The sequence below is a fragment of the Lactuca saligna genome, chromosome 6, assembly GCF_052625555.1.
Source record: "Lactuca saligna cultivar CGN05327 chromosome 6, ASM5262555v1, whole genome shotgun sequence".
Classification (NCBI taxonomy): Eukaryota; Viridiplantae; Streptophyta; class Magnoliopsida; order Asterales; family Asteraceae; genus Lactuca; species Lactuca saligna.
The window spans coordinates 180841056-180850457 of NC_136422.1; the positions used below are offsets into that span (position 1 = coordinate 180841056).

Below are 9402 nucleotides of genomic sequence, written 5' to 3' on the forward strand. Positions count from 1 at the left end.
TTATGAACCTGTTGGCCCGAGATTGAATGAAGCACATAATTGTATTTTAGTGAATTGATTGAAAATGAATGGAACGCTATCTTTGTAAACTAAACACACATGATTCTTTTTCAATATAATTTCATTAATCAAATAAAGATTACAGGAGGTTCTAAAAATAGAACAGAGTAGTAAGTAATCAAATACTTGCTTAAAACTTATTTAAAATTCTTTTATAGGTCATATATGGCGTTGAGTCAGACACATTGATTTTATACAGAAAAAATCTATTCACAAGTAGGATAATGAACACCTTTAGTGTGTATCCATTTTGAGAAAGAAATGGGTATGTTTATGTTGTTGAAGAATAATTTTTTTTGAAACATAGGTATAGAAAGCAGAAAAAATGAATTTCGAAAAACCACTACAAAAAAAATGACAGTTAGTGACGAAAACGAAATTGTCACTAACAATAGAAAGAGTCGTCACTAAATGACTTAGTGACCAAACTTTTGGTCGTCACTTTTCGTCACTATAGGTCCGTCACAAAAACTGATAAGTGACGAAATATAACAGCGGTCACTAAATAGTGACTGAAATATACTGTCACTAAATCTGTGACGATCTGTTTCGTCACTAAATGTCGTCACTAATCAATAAAAGTCGTCACTATTTTATGTAATTAGTGACCAGAAAAAGTCGTCACTATCTTATCCAATTAGTGACCATAGAAAATCGTCACTAGTTAATCCAAGTAGTGACCATAAAAAATCGTCACTGATTTATCCAATTAGTGACCGTAAAGAGTCGTCACTACTTATCCAATTAGTGGCCATAGAAGGTTGTCACTGTTTATCCAAGTAGTGACCAACTGACCATAAAAAGCCATCACTGGTTTATCCAATTAGTTACAAAAAAAGCTCATCAATGATTTTTGTTATTAATTCTTATATTTAACCAATTTAAGTAACTAACATTAAACTAGTCAACGGTAAAAATATAATATGATCTATTTATCAAAATTAATCTCATGAAATAATAAACATAAATTGTTCACAAATTTAATAGAACCCAAAGTATACAGTACTTAAATGACTAAAAAATATACAAAGTGGGATTATACCAAACATTTAAAGATGGATTCAACATCTTTACCATAAAAAAATATAAAAATATTTGGCTCATTACTGCCTTGTGCTGCTTCTTGAGTAACCTTTATCTAAGATTGAGCATATTCTACTCCCTACCGGATCACCTATTTTAAGAGGTATTACATCACCAGCAACTACATCATATACTGAAATCTTTTCTCTTCTCCCATCTCTAGTTATCTGCTTGAATTTGCATATGCTAAGAAGACAACTAAAGGTATAATAATAATATCTCACTCATTAACTTACCACACAAATCTCTATTTGTATATTTCTCTTTGCCTCATTTAGATTCTGAAATTGCAGGGATTGTCTACAATCACTCGTTGATATTATAGTTTATAGAAACAACAATATATATGAGAAAAGTACATTGTATATATATCATAAACAATGGGAAAAAAAGCAATTGCCTCACCTGTCACAAAAATAACCAAAAGAACAGCAAAGGTAATGCTTCCTCCATCATACCATCCTTCTTCAATACCCTACAGAAGGAAACCACAACTCTTCAAATAAAAATTGAAACAAATAGGAGTCATAATGATCACAAACCCCAGAATAACTATATATATATGAGAATGTATTATTTCAAACTTGTCTCTGTCTTTATTCCTTGCACAAGTGATGCTGCAAGAGTTACTATCAGTATAATAAGTGTTAAATATTGCCAAGCTTCCCAAAGGAACATCTGTGGTCAACATTAGCCATGGTCAACTATAGCTGTAAATAATAGTGACGGAGAAATAGTTGGTGTAGAGATATAACATACAAAGAAGCTATTTCCTTTTTTACAAGATAAGTGTCAGATCCAAAGGCATTTCTCATGTTTCTTAATTCATCTTCATCTCTTTGTACTCCTCTGTCCAGATTGGTTTTCAACATCTCAGATAACCCTTGGACCTGAAAATATATATAGGTAGATATATGAAAAAAAGGTTTTGAATTTTGATAGTGAAGGAAAAACATGTTAACCAAACAACCAAAGATAATCATATTCATATGCTTAAATCATGGTAGGGAGTATATTACCAAACATTTTCACTTGCAACTTTATACGTCTATTGATTTTTGTGTTGACGGCCTCATTTCTCGTTACTTATCCTTTTTAGAATCGCCAAACACACCTTGATAATGCAAAGAGTTTCATAAGGAATTAACATTGAATAATTATTTGATATCTTGACAATAATAGGATGCAATGGATTAAAGGATAGTAATAACAGGTTAAAAACGAAATGCTTATGCTTAAACTTGATCATATTTTACAGAATACTCTGAGTTGAGCTCAAAATTTTCAATATTTACTTCCACTACATCTTCTTCATAACAAAATGTACTTTCAATATTGCTTCATGATACAGAACATGTTAATGAGGTACCATGATGTCTAGGAGTCTCAAAATTAAATATTTTTGGCTGAATCGGGAAAAAATAGCAGCATAATAAGTTACATTAGAAAGTATTTAGAAGTATGATATTACCATTGAGTTGTTTATTATAGAGTCCTTACCTCCATTCACTTCAATAATCCTACATATGGCTGGATGTCCATAAGGTCTTAGAATCTGTCAAAAGGCTAGAATTAAACCACAAAAATATGTGATTAGATGTTATCTATCTCATCATCCAATCGACATTCCAACTAAACGAAGAACAATCATACAATAAGAAGTATAAAACAGATACAAATTCTTCAATTTCTAAACACAAAGCCCCAATTTCATCTTACCTCGATTGAACAATTACGCTCTTGAATTAAACAAAAATAAAAACCAGAACGAAGCTAATTCAGAAAATACATATGGAATTGACCTGACGCAAAGCTTGGCGATGTTCCTTTTCTTATTGAGTTGATGTTGGAAATCTTCTCGGGCATCGGCATCTCTGGATCTCATGTTGACGGGAAAGGATGGAGCGATGTCAGTGGAGTTGTGGCATCGGTGTCTCTAGATCTCACGTTGACGGGAGAGGATGGAGCGACGCTGGTGGAGTTGTGGATAGACGAGAGAGGTACGTCGAGTCGTCGAGTATCGACGTATGGAGTTGTAGTATGCTTGCTACTTCCTATGTATCGATTAATGGATCCTCGATTTAGGGAAAACTACAAATCAAAGCCTAAGCCCTAAAGGGCCTTACTGTCTTTACGACATTACCATTAGGATGTAATATAAAGAAACTATTTTTGTTGTTAATGCTAGTGCTATAATAAAAGGTTTGATGGATAAACCCGAATGGGTTATGTATTTACAAATTACAGTTAGTTAATAGTTATTGAAATTAATTATTTAAGCTTTAAGACCGTAGGATCTTTATATAAATTCTCTATATTTTAATAATAATAATAATAATAATAATAATAATAATAATAATAATAATAATAATAATAATAATTGGAAAGTTCATATGGTGTTAAAATGAATGTTTAGTGTGGAACTTTCGATTTTTTTTTTTTAGATCCATAGACAATGATGGCTGATTTTTTTTTTTTAATTCATAGACAATGATGACTATTTTTTTCCCCAGCCCATACATATAAAAGTAAGTAGCTAGTGACCATTCTTTTTGGTCATTAAATCTTCGATGATCTTCAATTCAGTGATATTTTTTTTTTGTCATTAAGTCTTGAATTCAGTGACCATCATTTTAGTCACTAATACTTTTTATGATGCCAAAAATATATTTTGGTTTTACTTCTACCGTTTTGTGATTGGTGAGTCACGACCATTATAAAATTAGTAACTAAATTTGTAGCATTACCAAAATTCAGTGACCACTAAATTTATCGTCATTAATTGATATTATTAGTGACTAGATTTTTGGTGGTCACTAAAAATTGGTCACTGATAAGGACTTTACTTGTAGTGAACTAAAAACAAAGACTTGATTATATAACTATCCTTAAAGTTATTATCCCCCACTGTTTATGTATTGGGTTAAATGCTTAAGACCCTCCCAACTCCTCGAATCCAAATAGCCTCATCCTTTCATGAAGGGTGACATGAAATACCTATCATACTTTCTAGTATAAATTAGGTTATCCTTTAAAATTCATTTTTAAACCTTTACATTATTTTGAAATTATCATTGCGGAATTTGGTCACAAAAACTTTAAATCATAAGTTTTAGTTAAATTGTATACGAGAGTATTCAATTCAATATCATTACTATAAATATCAATTCGGACTCCAAGCTCCTCGATGCTACACTGATGGATTTGCCCCTAAGCCGGAATGAAAACGCTCTCCGGTTTATGACATCTTCGTAATTCTCATCAAAGATAATTGTCGAAAAGAACTCAATACACAACTCCTTGTACAACGGTTCAAAGATGTGAAATAGGTTCCACCACCCTTTGCATGAAAATGTGAACCTGTCTCCAACAAAAATCTTCTAAGGATAAGGTCTTACTCGATCTATGATTCCCATTCCAGTCAACTGTGCCCATTCATTTGTTGGTGAAACCAAAATTTATTTCCTTTGTAGCCATCCAAAAAGGTTCTTGTATTGTGTCAATTGTTCAGATATATTTGTTCGGAATCGGTAAAATGGGTGCAATGGAGGCGCATTTGGGTCATCTTGTTTCTCCTATGTTGTTGGTTACGAGCTCCTCTACATGTCATTGTACCTTCGAAGTTGATTAAACATTAACACAAGAAAAATGGAAACTTGAAAGCAAGATCTTTAGGATTCAGAGATGCGCAGCTCCGTGGTGTTTTTTTTAGAGGAATGGTAAAAAGTGAATGTGTTTTTAGGGTTCGGTAATGGGATTACCACGTTGTGGTGAGTATTTTTACTACACAAATGATCAGGCTGAAAAATTAACCAAAAAAATGAGAGAAATATGGAGAGTAATTGATGCTGTGAAAGTCTTGAATCTATTCATTAATACGATTGCCTTATATAGGTTGAATACAAAGGTTTGAGTGTTCCATATTTACAGGAGAATAAGTAGCAGCTAGACTAGGTAATTTGACTATACAATTACACGTGATAATATCTAATTATACATAAGATAATCTATTTGTGAATATCCTTAATACGCCCCCGCAAGATGGAGGATCCATCGGATACTCCAATCTTGGAATGATTGCGAAGAAATGGAGCTCGGGATAGAGGTTTGGTGAGCATATCTGCAAGCTGGTCGTGGGAGTGAACATGATGAACTTTGAGAAGACCCGTGGAGACTTGTTCACGAACAAAATGATAGTCTAGAGCTACATGCTTCATATGCGAGTGATAGACATGATTCGCACAGACATAAGTGGCACCTGTATTGTCACAAAAGAGAGTAGGAGGGTGTGTGATAAATATGCCGAGTTCGAGTAGCAAGTTCTTGAGCCATGCTAGTTCAGCCGAAGCATTTGCCAATACCTTATATTCTGCTTCAGTGGAGGATCTGGAGACTGACTTTTGCCTTGTAGACTTCCAAGAAACAATATTAGAACCAAAATAAAGTAAATAAGCGGTTGTGGATCTACCTGCATCATTAACACCCCCCAATCGGAATCTAAAAAAGCTGTGAGTGTGCGAGGAGAGGTACGATTGAGAAACAAACCATAGTGAATGGTACCCTTAAGATAATGAAGAAGACGTTTTAGAGCTTGCCAATGAGACTGACGAGGAGCATGCATGAATTGAGAAAGTTTATTGATGGCATAGGAGATATCCGGACGAGTGAAAGCTAGGTATTGGAGTGACCCTACAAGTTTGCGATAGGGTGTGGCATCTATAGTAGGAGTATAGTCAATAGCTGATAGGGGTTCAGGGGTGCTTAGAGGGGTGGAGACTTCCTTTGCACCGTCCATATGAAACTGAGTGAGAACATCTTGAATGTGACGATGTTGAGACAGAAATAGACCAGATGGTGTGGGAATGACTTCAACACCGAGAAAGTGGTGAAGCATTCCAAGATCTTTCAAGGAAAATTTGTTTCTGAGAGCGGAAATGAATTGAGAGAGGAAGGACGAATTGTTTCCTGTGAGTACTATATCATCTACATAGACTAGAAAATAGCTAATAATGTGATTGGTATTATAGATGAATAGAGAAGGATCTGCCAGAGACTTCTTGAAGCCACAGTGAGTGAGGAAATTGGTGAGTTCAGTGTACCATGCATGAGGAGCCTGTTTGAGGCCATAAATGGATTTCTTGAGTTTACAAAGGTGATTGGGGAATTGTGGGTGAGTATAGCCCGGAGGTTGTACCATGTAAACTTCTTCATGAAGGGTACCTTGGAGAAAGGCATTATTGACATCCAGTTGTCTAAGAGGCCAATTATTGGAAAGAGCAATAGAGAGAACAGTTCGAATAGTAACCGGTTTTGTGACTGGACTGAAAGTATCAAAGTAATCTTTCCCATACTGTTGATGAAAGCCTTTAGCAACTAAACGAGCTTTGTATTTATCAATTGTGCCATCAGGTTTACGTTTGATTCGAAAGACCCATTTACAACCAATGGGTTTATGAGATGCCGGAGGAACTAGTTCCCAAGTTTGATTGTGTATGAGTGCATTAAACTCAGCTTCCATGGCATGATGCCATTGGGTATCCTTGCTGGCTTGAAGGTGGGTGGTAGGTTCAATAGTGGGTGGTATCGGATGAATAGTGGTGGTGTTAACAAGGTTTTTGTTATAATATTTTGGGTTGCGGGTGCGATTTCTGGGAGGAGGGTATGGGCTGGAACGAGTATTATCAGTATCATTTGGGATGATGGAGGGTCTGGGCGGATTTGGTGTGTGTGTGGAGCTGGGCTGAATGAGAGTATTTTGTGAGCTGGACGAAGGAGGATTGTGATGTGGGCTGTTGAAAGGAGATGTTAGAGGGGCTGTAGTTGAGTGATTTATCGGTGAAGTGGGAGTAGTGGGTGCTGAAGTTGGATCAACAATTGGATCAGCTGTTGGAGTGGGCTGCGGAATAGTAGGGATAATGTTTTGGAGGATTGGTACAACACAAGGGGATGAGGCAGTAGCAGTAGTAGTTGGCTCGGTTGATAGGAAGTCATTTGTAGTGGGAAGTGGGCTGGTATCATTAGAGATAGAAGCATAGGGAAAGGTGTGTTCAATGAACTGAACATGTCTTGAGTGATAGAGTTTGTGGGATATAGGGTCATAGCATTTGTATGCTGAATATCCAAGAAAAATACATTTAGCGGAACGAGGGTGGAGTTTGGTGACTGCATATGGCTGAAGCCAAGGGAAACAGAGACAACCAAAGGGTTTAAGATTGGTATATGCAGGTGGGGAGTTGTAAAGCTTTTGGTAGGGAGAGATATTGTCAAGAATGGATGTGGGTAATCGATTAATTAGGTGAACAGCCGTTTGAAAGGCATGAGACCAAAAAGTGAGAGGAAGGTGGGCATGGTGAAGGAGAGAGAGAGACCGCTTTCAACAATGTGTCGATGTCGTCTTTCTGCAACTCCATTTTGCTCAGGTGTGTGTGGGGGTGTTGTGAAGTGGGAGATACCATTTTCTTGTAGGTATCAAGTGAGAGCAAGATACTCACCACCATTGTCTGTAAACAGAGAGATAAGAGGGGTTTTATGGTATTTTTCAGCCAAGGTTCTGAATTGAGGAAATAATATTGAGACATCAGATTTTTTCTTCATTGGATAAAGCCAGGTATACTTGGAGAAAAAATCAACAAAGATGACATAGTAAAGGAAGCCATCATTAGATTGTTTAACTGGTCCCCAAACATCAGAGTAGACAAGTTCAAGAGGTTTAGAGGCAACAAATGAATTGCTACCAAATGGTAGTTTATGACTTTTATTAATGGAGCATGCATCACAATGAAAGTTATTGAAATACATTGAACTTGACTCTAAACGTAATTGCCTAAAAAGAGACTTGAGAACTTTGATAGACGGGTGACCCAGCTTGTGATGCCATGAATGAAGAGAATTGGTTGAAGTGGTGATAGTGTTTAGTTGAGGTAGTTGACGAAGAGACTGAATGGCTGCGTAATAGATGTCATTAATGTTCACCCCCAGAATTAGACACGCCCCCGTGTGAAGATCCTTGACAGCAAAATAATGTGGAAAGAATTCAACAGAGACACGGTTAGATTTACACAGTTTGGCAACAGAAACGAGATTATTACGCAATTTTGGAACACAAAAAACATTATGCAGATGTAACGATTTTGAGGAAGTGGGGAGTATAGTATGACCAGTGTGAGAGATTGGAAGACTCATACCATTTCCTAACACAATTTCATCGGGTCCTCCATATTCTGAGAGGGTGTGGAATGAAGTCGGATTTGAAGCCACATGATCAGAAGCTATTGTGTTAAACATCCATGCTGGGTTAGACGATGTGGGTCCAGCTGCAGTGGTATTAACTGAAGGCAATGGTGCTGTCAATGAGATGGAGATGTTGTTGTCTTTCAAGAATCGATCAAGTTTCATGCAGTCTTTAGTGTCGTGACCTGGAATATTACAAAATTGACAAAAGGCAGAGGATCGATTACCACTCTGAGTGAAATTGTTGGCATTTGTTAACCCAGGGAATCGATTTTGGCGAGAACCAAAATTGTTGAAGCGATTAAATTTGTTGGAGCTTTTGTTGTCTATCGATTGCCTGGAATTATGACGAGAGAATTGTTTCTGAGTGTTGTTCACAGTAACAATTGTCGGTGTCGATTGATTGTCTTTGAGGGTTCTTTCATGGTCTACGAGCTTATCAAAGAGATCAGGGAAGGTGATAGTTGTGTCTCTGATTTTGAGGGCAGCAGCTATGTGAGTGTAGTCTTCACCTAATTGACTCAGAATGTGCACAATGAGGTCCTCCTCATCGATTGGACTTTGTGCTAGGGCTAATTCGTCGGCAATGCTCTTCATCTCAGTGAGGAAATCAGCAATTGTACGAGACCCCTTCGGATTGTTCGCTAACCTGGACTTAAGGGAGATTATTCTGGATCGAGAGACACTTGCATAACTGTCATTAAGGCGCTTGAAGACTTGTCTTGAAGTGTCGGCAGAGGAAACAATTAGCTGGATAGTTTCAGAACAACTATCGAGTAGAGCACCTAACAAGATCTGGTCTTGTCGATACCACGGGAGGTATTCCGGATTAGGTTTAGTAGCATCAGTAGAAAGAGTCTTGGATGGGGCTTCTTGTGACCCATCAATGAAATGATCAAGGCCTAAGCCGATTAGGGTAGACATAACCTGCTTTCGCCATACAGGAAAATTAGTGGCTGTTAATTTGATTGGAAAGTGAGATTGAGCTGTGACTTCGATGATAGCCATTAGCGACTGATAAAGGTATTG

General features: G+C 36.8%; 1 long non-coding RNA gene across 5 annotated transcripts; it reads right to left on the bottom strand.

Annotated features, from left to right (window-relative positions):
- Positions 1-1015: 1015 nt before the first annotated feature.
- LOC145003370 (uncharacterized) lies at positions 1016-3282 on the bottom strand. 5 transcript variants are annotated; one of them, XR_013661936.1, is made up of 7 exons: positions 2946-3280; positions 2644-2709; positions 2163-2257; positions 1903-2033; positions 1549-1618; positions 1380-1424; positions 1016-1310 (listed from the first exon to the last, which is right to left on the bottom strand). It is a non-coding gene; the product is annotated as an uncharacterized LOC145003370 (long non-coding RNA). The 5 variants fall into 5 exon arrangements; XR_013661933.1 differs by having other exon boundaries at positions 1380-1443; XR_013661932.1 differs by having other exon boundaries at positions 1380-1443; positions 1549-2033; positions 2946-3282.
- Between the last annotated feature and the right edge of the window lie 6120 nt (positions 3283-9402).